General features: G+C 38.7%; 1 long non-coding RNA gene across 1 annotated transcript; it reads left to right on the forward strand.

Moving 5' to 3' along the window:
- The first annotated feature begins 1,915 nt into the window (after nt 1–1,915).
- LOC112843174 (uncharacterized) lies at nt 1,916–11,048 on the forward strand. Its single transcript, XR_003215347.1, has 2 exons — nt 1,916–2,726; nt 7,607–11,048. It is a non-coding gene; the product is annotated as an uncharacterized LOC112843174 (long non-coding RNA).
- Nucleotides 11,049–14,907: the final 3,859 nt, after the last annotated feature.

The raw sequence follows: 14,907 nt of genomic DNA on the forward strand, positions 1-14,907 counted from the left end.
ATGGAAAATGCTGAAAGAAACATCTAAAACATCTTCACTCTCCGCAGTAATAAAAACAAAAGCAGGATGGGATCCCAAAAGTCATTACGAAACTTATTAGGATGCAACATTTATTCTGTCCTCTTTACTTGCAAGATATATCACTTGCAGAAAGCCAAAGGCCGAAATGTAAATTGATGAGTAACTATAAATATTCAAGTAGTAAAACTGCCTATTTCTTTAAATTAGCAATGGGTGGCATGGCCTCGGTGAGTCACTTACTCTAAAAGGCATAGGGATAAGTCTTTTTACTCTCAGTTCAAACGCTGAAAGACTGTGTCCTTCCCTCTGGCCGAGGTGAAGTGAGAAAATGGGAACAGAGGGAGAGGAAGGGATGGGATGGATCACTCAGGGAAGGTCCGTCATCCTGGTGTCAGATTGCACATTAAATGTCCCGGAGGTTATTCACGTTTGATCAGTGTATCCATTATGCGCTCCTGTCGCCGGCGCTGATGTGTCACGGATGTCCGAAGGCAGTATAAGTTGTGGATTTCTAGGATGTGGAAATACACACACACACACACACACACACACACACACACACACACACACTTGAGCACAAGCAGATATATGTTTTTACTACGTGCATAACAACAAATCATTGTCTAACACACATATACACACTCTCAAGTGATAGCCGTTAAACCTGAACCTACATAATCTCTGTGTTTTCATAATTTTTAATTTAAACATTTAGAGAGAATAGCTTATTAGCATGCTCTGCAAGGAGCCTCAGTTTTATGTCACAACACGGTCTCAGTGAAGACTGCAGTTTTAGCCACAACATGTAAATACATGGAACTCTAGCATCGAGACCAGCCAAATGTCTGGAAGAAGAACTGAACCTGAATTTAATGTTAAAATTGACTTTAAGCCTTATTACACAAGACTTTTCTATAGAGTAGTTTCAACTCCAACAGAAGGACAGCTGCCATCGTCCTGACTCTCCATACCCACAAAGGACAGTGCTAAGATGGTTCAACTGACAGACTGTATATAAAAGAGGGGCGTAGCTTCTGCATCTAAAATTTAAAACCAATGCACAAGTTCCTTTTTTTTTCTCTTAATGGCCTCTTAATTGCTCTGGCTGCAAACATAAGTAAAAAAAAAGAAGCAGGATAGGATTTGGGGCATGGCAACCCTTCATTCTGAGGTTCCCTCATTCATCAATCACAAGGTAGTAAAACTCTCAAATCAAAAATAAATAAATAAATAAGACTTTAAGCTTCTTATATACAGCCTTTTGGTTCACTACAGTTAACAATTACCATGAAAAACTTCCACTTTCCCAAGATTTAGACTCACTGATGACAACAATCTACAATAAAAACCTGGTTAAATGCAGGCTTTAAATACATACATATGCCTGGCATTAAAAGTAGCACACCTCTCCCTTTTCACACGCCTCTTGCATGAATAGCTACATTATTCAATCAGACACCAACTCTCTCACTCCCCTGTCCAACTTTGGCAGGAGCTTGTGTTTTGCATACACACAAAACACAGAAAATAATCGCCTGACACACACGCCGACCGCTGGCCAGCGTTCTTTATTTTACACCGCACACTCTACACACATGCACACAGAAAATTCTCCCCAAAACACACTGGAGGAGACCCTTACCCCTCATCCCGGCCCCTGTCACAAACGCTACTTGTCGTCAGGCGGTGTGTGACTCCCCTGAGTCGGTTGCCGAGCAACCGTGGCTGCATTAATATGTGCGGTGGAAAAGGAGCAGGGGATACCTCTTGCCTGTGGAGCGAAAGCAGCCACGACAGCGTCAGTGTGAGGCGACTGGTTCCCTCTCAGCACCCCCTCCCCCTCCCCTCTGTCTCTTTCTTATAGCCGTCCAGCGTTCACGCTCTGCTCAGTTAGTTGGGGAAACACACACAGCCACCGTAGCAGGAGAAAAGGTATATTAGGTTGCACATCATGTAGAGCAAACAGGGGCTTCCACCACTTTAGCGGGGGTGCCTTTTTTAAAAATCTTTTTTTTTAAAATTTATGTGTGAATCATTTAAAAGCCAAGGTGTCTGCTAAACATGTCTTACACCGCTGAGCACTAAAAGTTTTCTTGAGAAGATGAGCTTTTAATAAGGGTTGACAGGTTGTCTTGGAAGGAGAGACAAGCCCGAAAATCTCTCTTTTTTTGTAAGCTTTGCGGATTAAAGACAAAGGAGGATGGAAATATTCGCATGAAACAGCTTTGTTACCCCCCACCCCCATCCTGCCCATCAACTGACTCCATTCTTCAACTTGACATCATCCCTTCACACAGACAAGAAGAAGAAGAAGAACAAGAGGAGAAGAGAGAAGCAGAGGTGGGGAGGCAAACAGACGGGAAAGAGGAGGAAGAGCGGAGAGGAGGTGGGCAGCACACTTTCAGCTCTCGCAAGGCTGAGGAGGAGAAAGTGACAGCAGCTAGAACTTGGCCACACTAGTGAGATGAAATTTGGAGAGGAGACGCTGCAGCGCTCGAGGAGACGACATCTAAAGAGAGCCCTAAAATTGGACCGCCTGGAAGGCAAGCCAGCAGTCTCTGGATCCCGTCCACCGCTTCCACCCCCAACAGCAGAAGGATGAGAGGGGTCGACTTTCACCTTAGTGGCCAGGGATGTCTGTGCACTACGGGAAGGCATCCCCTTCCAGCATGTCCAATGCTATGTTATTCCTGATGCTTTGCAAGGTAGGTCTGTTGCAGTTCCACTCTCATTCTAATCCATTAAACTCAAAAGGATTTACATCTGGAAACTGTCTACAAACAATTTCATTGCAGTTATTCCACAACAGTGCATGGCTAGGAATTTATTATGCAGCATGATATATTCTTTATAAATGTTAGATATTTACAGCCTCAGAGTTCTTTGCATGAAATATTGATTAAGGGTACCAGAGACCCCTTGAATCTTGAGTAACAATTGAACTATTGTCTTTTTGTCTCTGTGCCTTTGCTATGAAAAATCACCTTAATAGTTAATAGCTGTGGAGTTGCACCTCATCTATAGTGTTATCACGTTTAAATATTTAATAAATGGGTTAAAGAGGTAAAAAAAATCTTTACATTTTTAAAAATAATTAAAAAATAAAGCATTCCAGCTTTTCAAAGCATGGTATGGAGAAGACAATTACATAACAAGCCATGAAAATAACGCAGAAACTTTCCTGTTTCTCACTTTGGCATGTGACTTCCTGTGTTTGAAATGAAAAAAAAAGCTAATTTAAATGTTGTCAGTTCAAAAATAGGCCTGCCAATTTCTTCTCACTCACAGAACAATGAGTACAGGTTACGGAAAATGGGTCACGCTCACTTGAGAAACTATTTCATCTGATTTTCTTTCTCTGTCACTCTTCCTCTTTCTTGATTGGTCTACATTCATTCGTTGTTAAACAGTTTTTGTTCTCTACGTGACGCTCACTAGTTTGTGTGTTTTTTGTCAGCGTGTGATGGGTGTCAAACCCATGTATGCGCGCGTGTGCGTGCGTGTGTATACATACACACTCGGGAGGGGTTGGGAGCCGTTTGATTTAATTCCATTTTAAAACAATGCCAAAAGCGACTCTGCCTGTCAGACTCAGTTAGCATCTGGAGTTGTTTGACATGCTCGGGATTATTCAAGTGGCAAAAGGTTTTACTCTTCACTGATCTAATCTGAGGATGTTAGCTTCCGTTAGGTGTAGCAGGAGCGTCCAGATTTGTTGTCCCAGGTATGGATTCTTGCTATTTTCCCTCTTTCTGTTCCTGTCTTTGTGTCTGTCTGTTCTTTCTATACAACTGTGTATCTGGCTGTGCACGACTGAAGAGCAAGGTGTGAGTTTGCAATGAAAAAAGAAAAAAACTCCCAAAATGATGCTTCAAATTTTGAAGGAAAATTTGTTGATCCAGAGATTCTGCTTTTATAACGTTGGATAATGTCGGGACCTTAAGTGGCCCTGCCAGTGACAGACCTGCCCGGATTAATTACAGAGACAAAAGTGAAGACGTTAAAATTTTATAATCACATAAAACGAGCTTGAGTATAAGAATAGAAATCAACTCTGAAATATTGAATGCCCTGCGCCTTAGTGCACAGTCAAAATAATCAAGAGAATTAGAAACTAAGATAATCTCTTATTTTGATATATTAACCTCAGCATGTGTATACTGTTAATGACTTCTGTTTCATGCTTGTTCTGAATGATAGATCTCTAAAACACGCTGCCCGGCCTGAGTGTTAAACAGGCAGAGGAAGTCATTATGGGCAGTTAATGATTATAGCACATCGCACGATGCCAGCACCGGCTGCCTCTTGAAACAGAACGCTCTTGGTTGATGGCTGTACAGACTGGAGCTGTTGAATGAGGATTCACTGGAAGGCATCCAGAGGGTTTTGCTGCGCTATGCACAGCTGTACCTTTCGGTGAAGCTCTTTCCTTAATACACAGGTTTTGGCAGAGCCTGGGACCTCGAACTCACCACCACTTTCACGACCACCTCATCTGCCTTCCCTTTCTTCTCCCTCATCATCCTCAGGCACATTTCTCTCCTGTTTTTTTTTTTTTGCTGAGCATGTTTATATCAGCAGCGAGCAGGTTTCTTTATGCATGAGGGCACATCCAGCGTGCCACACAAAGATCTCCATTCAGGTTGAGGGAAGCCCTGTTTATAGTGCTCCCCGGGAGAGGCAATCAAATCCCATTGTAACAGGTCAGGGGAGGAGGATGAAGTTAACATAGAAACCGAGCATGACGTATTTTTATGTACGTCAAGAGCACACTGTACAGCGTGTGGATGATTGCAGCAATTCAGAGTATCCATGTGGGATGTTCTGCTTTAGAAAAGACAATCATTTTGATGGTCTTATAAAAAATCCTGCAGCAAACGTTATGTGAAATTTAGTTTATGAAAGGCATTTTAAAAAGCCCAACAGGTAATCCTTACATGCAGTACAACCCCCCCCCAAACAAACATTCATGCATACTTTTTTGGTTCATAAAATCAAACTTTTTTACAGTAGCAAGTACATTGAATTGAACCTCTTAAAAAAAGTATCTGACTTTATTTTATTGTAATCAACCCAGTTTAATCTCCCTCAGATTCCCTCTCTTTGTAATACATCAGCCTTACAGACTTTGACATACTGTAAGTGTTTCCTGGCAGGTGATGATTTCTGCCAAGGTCTTTTTTTTTCTCAGCCAAACTGTCACAGAATGCAAATCAGAGAAAAAAGCACAGTGCTTGCAACACTGATATAAAACCTTCTTTGTCCAAAGGACATAAATTCTGTTTAGAGGTAAACAAACTCTGTAATTTAGCCATAATAGTCATGGATTATAAGGGATTACATTTAGTAAAACCTCTGTGTGAACTTGGATTAATTTGAAGAACAATTGGAATTTTAAGTATACAGAAAGTAAAACCGATTCAACCCAATGAATAAACACCAACCACTGTGATCACCAAATGACCTCTTATTTGACGAAGTTGATGGCAGTCAAAAATATAAATATCTGCTAACATGGATGCTGTGAATTAGTTTTTTCTCAAGCACAAAAAGCAATAAACATGCAAACGTAAATACAATGTAAATCTAATCTGATGTTTTGTTTTGGCAGTGTGCTTTGATCCAAATAGGAAGTGCTACCACACACAAATAATAAAGGTTTATTCAGGCCTGTATTTAATATTGCAAGTCTGTTCCTTTTCAAAAAAGACCATAAGCCAACGAGGTACACTGTGCACCTTGGTTGAACTTTAGGTAACCTCTACCTTCTGGAAGTCAGAAACATGTAGTTTATTGAGCATCAAAGCTTTTTTACTTAGAGGAACAGCTTCCTGTTAGTAGGTTTATTTTTAGTTAGGTTACACGCTTTTCTGTTGTTATTTGGTGTATAAAACCCATTGACCCGCAAAAGGAGCTCTTTTCTCCTGAGAGGTGTTTGGATGCCAAGTTGCACAAGCTGCTGCGCCTACAGGCTAAAAACATACTGCTAGTATCTAATACTGCACCCTAGGCTACACAAATCAATACACACACACACACTAAAAACTCACACTTCAGAGCGCTAGCACACTCAGTCCCAGTGTTGAAGAAGTACCACTGCTGAATAGAGGCTAGTGCATGAATATCTGCTGTCTTTTTTTTTACTCACCAGGCTTCAAAGACAAGCCAAAGAAAGGGTTCAACCAGATGTTAGCAATGAACAAAGCAGCTAGTATTTTATTTATGGTAAAATTCCCCCGTCTTCTATTGAATTCATGTTTTATAGTACATTAATAATATCTGTAAAATGGATAAAGCATGGTGTACTAAATGTACCGAAACTGTGTTATTTTTGTACACAGATTTGAAGAACATCTCACTGGAGAGCCGTATTGGAATAACCTGCAAAAAAAAAAAAAAAAAAAAAAAAATACAGTACTTAGCAAATTCGTTAAACTACCCCCCAATGTAAGGCTTATCACAGCTGCCCAAATTTAACAACACTGGTAATTACCAAAATCATTTTCAATGTTTGTGTAATGGTTAATCCACCAATATGCAGAAGGTCTTTATAGTAATTATGAGTTTTAGTGCTAAAATATAATTACTGTGGTTATCCATGACATTTAAAATGTACTGTTTTACAAAAAAAGTTGAAAAAATAGTAAAAATGATAATTACTTTTTTGATTAAGATGCCAAATTAAAGTTCTTTACTTACATTCCTGAACAGAAAAATTAGCTTAATTGGTTGAATGGTATGCTTGTCCAGTCCAAATGCTCAAATTTGGGTATAAGAATGCAAATTCAGTTTGTTATTTGCCGAGTTAATAACAACACGACTTTTAATTTTAAACAGTTTTCTTTTGAAAGATTTCTAAACTATTGGTATTTACTTGTTTCTGTGATTTCCCGACAGCATTCAAAATCCAGATCATTCAAAAGAAAACATATTATAGATAAATCATTCAGTAATAATTATTAAAAGCAATGGCACATTCGATTAGCAAGAATGTATTGTATGTTTCTTAACAGAAATCATATTCTGCCTTTTGTGTGCTATCACATTTTTTTGGGTATATTATCAACATAATTTATGTAATTTATTGAAGAAATAAAAACTGTAAAAGTCACTAACACACAACTTTCTCCTATATTTATAATAAAACATAACTTTACTGAAGCTTATAAAGAAGATGAAGACAGACACAATAAGGATGAGCTCTCAGACGTTTGTACGTGTTTTAAATCCCATTCTTAACTCAAAATCATGTTTTTCTTTAAAGCTAAAATGTTCCAGCTACTTCCCTCCATTGTAGTATTTATCACTTAAATCTGACATTATTAACTTTCCAGCTTTTTTTAATGTATTAAAGAGAAAACATACAGGAGAATGGTGTTTGTTTACTTTCTGTTTTTCAATGATTGTAAATTATTGTTGCCTCAGCAAACACCTCACCAGCAGAAGACTAGATCTCCTGTTTTATTGCCATTATCACTGTCCGCCACACACTGTGCAAGGACCCTATTCAAGGAAAATGAATAACCAATTGCATTAACTAAAACATGGATTGTGTTTGTCTCTTCTTCTTATCTGCCTGCTCCAGATTGGTCTGAGAAGAAAACTGCAGGCTTTTCCAGGGAAAATGGTAAACACTCTCTACAGTGATGAGGAAAAGGGAATCCAAGACAAGGAAAGTAAGGAGGAGACCATCTTGGCCATGCTGGGAATCATTGGGACCATTCTCAACTTGGTCGTCATCATTTTTGTCTACATCTACACCACCTTGTAGGTCTTGAACTCTTATTGTGCTTCATCAGTGGACACAGCAGAGCACATCTGAGCTGCTTCAGCAACACTATGTTGACTGAAAAGGAGAAAAAGATGGGTGGAGAAAGGAAGAGGCTGAACTGTGCTGTTGCCATATGGCACCAGTCCTGCATCACTTCAAACAGCTGAGACTATAAGAAACTGGCGTGTTCCTCTCCCTTTACAGGTAAAATTATCCAGAATTTCTGGTCATTTTGACTTGTATATAAATGCATGAAGCAAAGTCGAGAGACTGAAAAGATGAGAGCTTTCACTAACACGGACTTCAAACAGCAGGCAGAGTGGACATTTTTGAATACTTTTCAAATGTTTTTATTAAACGAAATATGATTTTTTGTTCTGTTTTACATCCATGGGATAACAGTTCAAACTGTAAGTAAAAATGAGCTTTTGGTTTGCTGCTTTTTTTAACACAACAAATTTCCATTTCTATGAGATTTTAACAGACAAAAGGAAGAAAATGTTATTCTGATTGATTTAATGTTCACTTTAAGACTGTATTTGTCATCAGCGTTTGCAAAGTATTGACCGGACGACATTTACGGAGACTATTACTCCTGAAATTTAAATACATGCAGAGTTTTAGGTTGTATGCTTGTACATTTACAGGTCAAAACTGAGTCTATAAATGGTATAATATGAGTTTAACGTGCTGAAATGAATCCATAATGGTTACACTTGACATTGTACCGAACATTAAACCATGGAAGAATACTTAAATTGTTACTTAAATTAGTTAAAAGCAATGTCATTATCCTTTAAGTATTTAATTTATCACTTCCACCTTTAAAGGCCATCCATATAGAAAAAGAAGAACTGAGAAGCATATTTTACTCCGATGCAGCTTTGAAACTTCATAAAGCCTTTCATACATTTGTCAACATGTACAAAATGTTTCATAATCTTTATGTTACTTATTACTATAAAAAGCTCACTCTTCAAAGTAGAAAAGGGAAAGCGACAGCTTGGACTCTCAGTTTGTGCATCACTAAATCGAACTTGTCCATGATTACTGTTTGCCTTAAAACATGAGGAAATGTCTATTTCCGCAGTGTTTATCAGGTTATAAAGACTTTGTGAAACCTTTGTGAAACCCTTGTTGTACATACATATAATGTTCGTATTTTATGGGTTTATTGGCGGTAATGTTTTATAAAAGCATCCTACTCTTGTCTTAACCAACGTGACTACTACAAGATATTTCCAGACCTGGGCCAAAACAGCTTACCTTGAGTCATTTGTGTCCATTTTCAGAGTACGACACTGGATAGTACTGTGAATTGTAGGAAATTTACATGGCGGCAAGAACCTTTAGATGAGCTTTTGGTATAATTCTTCTTCTTACACTGACTAAACTAACACTGTGTCTATTTTAAGGCCTCGTTCCATCTGAGAGCAACTCTGTCTCCTAGAAATTATATTTACATACAACAAAATTTTAACGAGAAGGGAGTGTGTTGCTTACTGACTTATGTTTTCTTTTTAAATATTAAGGAAATGCTCTTTATTTATTGAACAAGTGGTTTAGTTCAGGTTTACACAAAGTTGAGGTCAGCTGCACATCCAGTTGAAAAAGTTAGTTCAAGCTGCTTTAGCATGCATGCATTTGCTGTGCACCTCCAAGCAGCTTGGCAACCCACCTTCACCTCCAACGTTGTCTATGACTATTTGTAAACGCAGACTCAAAGATGAGGCGGTCCCAGACAAAAAAATGCTGTTATTGAAACAATCTTCTTTAAGCATGACACAACAATGTTGATAATGAACTTAAGTGTAACACGTGTAGTGACAGCATATTTCATTTTTCCACCAAAATATTTGGCTTGGGAAAAGAATATATAAATGCACCAGCTACAAAATTATTAGACTGCTGTTTTGACACTCTGTGTCAACACTTTTGATGTTTCATGTTTAAAATCTTCTGATTCTTACCACTGAACGAAAACAGTGACATAGCCCAGAGTCAGCCAGTAAGGCTGAATAAGAAAGTAAACCCCAGGCTGGGGTGTCACGGTCCAATTTTGGGTCCTGTTGTCTACATCGACTTCCTTATGCTGACTGTAGTGAGGAACACGCCTGCATTTAAAAAAAATGATATTAACATATAACCATAATGTTCGTGAGACAGGCTTATTGTCAGACACACAGGACAAAAACCAATTAATTCTACTTGACCCAGGACTGGAATTAAGAATCATTTTGCACTTAAACATGAGAAGAAAGTGTGTCAAGTTTTTTTTTCTTCTTTTTTCCACATTTTTGAGTCTGACTGATCTGGTCCAGCTTGTAAAAATCAAATCAGGTCAGGTTATGTGACAGTTTGAAGTAAAAGTGACTTTCTGTAACATCCTAATTTAAGAAGCACTGAAATTCAAGAAATTTTTTTCTGGTCACTTTTATATTTGCATTGAAGGAGGGAGATAAATATTTGAGAAAAACAATTTGTTTTAGAGGTAATGGTAGGTACTTTTTTCCTGTGCTTCCAATCTTAATGCTAAAATGACTGGATGCTGGCTGTAGCTGTCAGACATGTAAGTGATATTGATCTTCTTATGAAACTTCTAGCAAGAAAACTAGTAAGTTCCCAAAGTGTTGCACTATTCTTCTAATAAAACTAGATATAAGAGATGAGAAAAGGCCTCCAAATAACGATGTACAGTTTGTAGAGAATGTAAGGGTAGACAGGAGGCTTTATTATGAGAAAAAATGTCATGTTTGTGCTCTTCAGTCAACAACCTCTTGATTTCAGAAAGTGCCTGAGATGAAATGTCTCGACCTCACCAGTGGAGAGGTGAAGGAAAGAAAAATAGATCGCCTGTCATACAGCCAGATGAGTGGAAGAGGTTTGCAGAAAAACATGTCCTGATGGGACTGGATTTCCACATAGCATAGTTAGCGATGCCAGTCATTGTTTGTCTGGGCTGAGGGGCTCCTTTGTTTCACAGAAAGGGTTTAAAATGAAAGCTTAGTAAGCACACGGAAGAGTCTTATGAATGTATTTATATTTGATGTAAAAGTTGATTATTCCTCTCATTCTTATTGTTTATTTATCTTTCCTAAAGCTATGTAACCCGATGTATCCTTATGATTTATTTGTGTGTATGCAAAATCTATTTAAAGTCACTGTAAAGTCTCTTGTGGGTGACAAATGGAAGGGTTAACAGTTTTTCAGCCTGCAGTTTTGTTAAAAAATATGAAATAAATACATCTAAAAGTGATTGCATCAGGTCGTATAATCTTAATGCAGAGGGATAAGGATCAGTGGTTAAATATTCAGGTATAAGCAGCTACATTCATTAAATATGATATCCATCAATTCTGAAAGATCCCGTCAACATATTAAATAATATGTAGGTACGATACTGTGCAAAATTCTTAAGCCACCCCTGATTTCTTTCAATTTTGCTAGGAAACAGGAACAGGAACTGGTGCAGGAAATTACTGAAATATGAGTAAATATACACAGAAACACAGGCTATGAAGATAAAAAATATATACCATTCTAGTAAGCTCTAAAAAGTCTTCTTGAAGGACATTCAAAGCTTTTTTTAGACTTTGGCTGCCTTTTGTTTTGTTCTCTGTCAAGATGATCCCACAGAGTTTGAGTAATGTTGAGGTCCAGGCTCTGGGGAGGCCAATCCATGACTGATAGTGTTCAACTGTGTGTTTATCTGATATGCTTTTACTGCATTGGCAGTGTGTTTGCTGAAAACATCAGATCAGCTGCTTTCAAAATAATATTGCATGGTGGCTGAATATCGGACAATTTACTTTTCTGTGTTCATAATTCCATCAGTTTTAACAAGCTCTCCAACAGCACTCACTGAAACGTCGCACACGTCACGACAGAGCCTCCACTGTGTTTTGTAGATGGCTGTAGACACTGTTGTGCCTGTCTCCTGACCTCCACTGTACATATTAATGACAGTTTGAACCAAATCAACATCTGGACTCATCACTCCATAAGACCTGATGTCAGTTCTTGTGTAATTTGGCGTACATCAGTCTTTTCTCTGTGTTTCCCTTCCTTAAGAATGGCTTTCTGAACACCGCCCTTCCACTGAGACCATTTTTGATGAGGGTTCAGTAAAGAGTAGATGGATCAACTGGGGCAGGTTGCATTTCTGCTTGAGTGATTCATAGGACAGGGCTAAGTGTCTAGCACTGGTAGCCAATGTAAAATAAAACTAACCTTCAGAAAGCCTGAAGACCTCTTGCTTAAGACCTTTTTTTTAAAAAAAAATACTCCTTTTCTGTCTCACAGAGAGAGAAACCCCTCACTTATCAGCACTGAAAAATATATTTTACAATCTAAAGTCTTTTCATTTGACAGCTTTGTGAGATTTCAACAGAACTTCGAAGAAGGAGATGGATGAGAAAACTAAATCTTTACGAGTCTACAGCGTTACATCCTACGAGACGTACATCCATCCGGCTGCAAATCAATCTGAAAGATGGAGAAAAATGGAGACAGCACAGAACTAGCAGCACAAAGACAGAAACCATATTCCTCTAAACAAATTTATTTTTATTTCATCTCCTTTTGGTTTGTATCTTTTGGGTCACATGTAGAGAGTCGTGTCAAAATAATTTTCCACTCCATTAAGAGTGCTCTATGACGAGTAACACAGTGGAATAATCCTGTTGCAGGGAAAAATGGGACTAAAATCAGCTTGACTCTGCTTTTTCTTTAAATATAATGGATTAGGCAACGAACCAAGCGGGAACTGTGCTGTTTGAGGAACCCCAGCTGCTTAAATTCACACATGCCGAGAAGCCTGCTCTAAGCTATTGTTTCACCTGGATTCAGGAACAACCACAGTCCTCTGTATCTGAACGATGATTGGCGAACAATGTGCAGGATTGTGGCGCATCCCAGATGGATGATTCAACCGAGCAGATTGTCCCATCTCTATCTAGCTGAGCTGACACCGTTTTGATGGTTTTGCAGAAAAGCTTCGCGGACGATTACTCCAAGCAGCACACGAGCCACACCGAATCAACACGACATACTCATGCCTGACGATGCCAGGCTGCTTCTGTTGTTACTCAAAAGGGAATTCAACCTGTGGCAGCAGCACGCATTAATATTTAATGCCACTTTACAGAGCACGGTTTCCAGAATATCTCAGTAACTTTCCACAAATCCTATCAACAAATCACAGATAATTTTTTTTAAATACAAGTTCATAATTTTGCACGACTGGAAAAAGTGAAAATCTGAATAAATAATAATGGTTATTTTCTTCTTAAATACAACCTACAAATCCACATCCACCTATAAATGGATTTAGTGATTGATTAAAAAAAATCCTGATGTTATTTCTTAGATGTCACCTGATCTGATTTTGGATAGAAAACATGAAAACAGAGCTGATCCTGGTTCACTTTTGTGATAGTCGCCTCTCAGGCATGTCAGCTAAGAGACAGGTACCAAATAGAAATCTGTAACCGGGAGCAGAAACATTACCTCGCGTGTGATGCCTGATTAGGACTCTATTCAAAGGAATAGTTCATCATTTTGGAAAACCTGCTTATTTACCACAAAGGAAAACAGGAAACCCAGAGCCATAATAAACTCTTGTCAGTTGTTTTGATTGGTCTGGCACAAAGAATAACATTTCCAGTACCGATAGAGGAGCGGAATCACAAAACATTAACACTCAGGTTTAATGTTTATGGCCCGAGTCAGAATATTTCTTCTCAGTAGACAAATATGGGTTTGTTTTTCTATACTGGCAAGGCTCAGATCTCTTAATACCACTGTCACTGTTATTCCCCTTTCCTTGACACATGTAGTGCCAACAGCTGGATGCACACAATTGCAAATTCTTTGTGGTTGTCAAAAATGATTCTGGGAAATGTATGAAATCACTAACTGAATGTGAAACAGTCTGAGAGAGAGAAGAATAAGCATGACGGTTAAAAAAAAATATCACTTAAATGAAATATTTCTAGAAATGTATTGAAGGAAATAAAAGTGGGACATCTGGGGGGAAACTTCAGGTGGAAATGATATATCTTGACACGGTATACTTTGTATCTGCATCAGAGTCAAATCCAAACTGAGAACAGACAAGAAAAAAAGGACCCGAGTCATACTGATTTCAAGTACAAAGGTGACCTCCAAATCGTTGATTAAAATAAGGAAAGGAAGCAGCGGCTTTTCGGCCTCTCCAGGTCGAAGTTCGCTCCGGGTTTTTGATGTTGTGACTAGAGATGGACCGATCCGATATTAGGTATCGGTATCGGTCCGATACTGACGTAAATTACTGGATCGGATATCGGAGAGAAATAAAAAATGTAATCCGATCCATTAAATATCAAAAAAGGACCTCACAAAACTTGCGACACGGCGTAACTTGCCCCATAACCGTAGCACGTCGGAGCAGTGCGCTCACGTGATAGAGCGGCTGTGTGTATTTGTAGCCTCGCTAGCAATCCAGCATTTCATCTCCGAGGAAGTTATCCCAGAGAGAAGTAAAGCAAGTGTGTAAGTTCATCTCTGAATGTTTGTAAAGCTACCTACCTTAAGCTTAACAACCGATATATGGAGCGACTGCCTCTCTCTCCCTCCCTCTCCTGCCGCTACTTCATGAAACTGCTTAATGATCAGCTGATCGGCTTTTCTGTCGGGAGTCCGTCTCTCTTCTTTGTTTTTGGCCCACTTTACACCAGAAAGAGGAAACCAGCGGCTGAACAACAGCAGCACGTTTAACCTTGATAAGCTGTTGTTAGAATGTATTTAATATTACTTTCTACACCAGGATCTTTTTCTACGTAGCTGACGGCTGGTAACTGTGCAGGGGCGGATCTAGCAAAGTTTAGCCAGGGGGGCCGATAGGGCATGAACAGGGAAAAGGGGGCACAAAGACATACTTTTATTTCTTATTCTCATTTAAAATGTCTAGCTTTTAATAAATAATTATCTGAATCTTACACCCAAAGTTTTAATCTGATGTAAAATGTATAGAAGTCCATTACTGTATATAGTAACTGTTAAGTCTAATATACCCTAGTAAGCTATAGTACTTTTTCCTTTGGGAACATACCATCTGTGCAGTCTGCAATTCTGTA

This window comes from Oreochromis niloticus, linkage group LG19, assembly GCF_001858045.2.
Source record: "Oreochromis niloticus isolate F11D_XX linkage group LG19, O_niloticus_UMD_NMBU, whole genome shotgun sequence".
Classification (NCBI taxonomy): Eukaryota; Metazoa; Chordata; class Actinopteri; order Cichliformes; family Cichlidae; genus Oreochromis; species Oreochromis niloticus.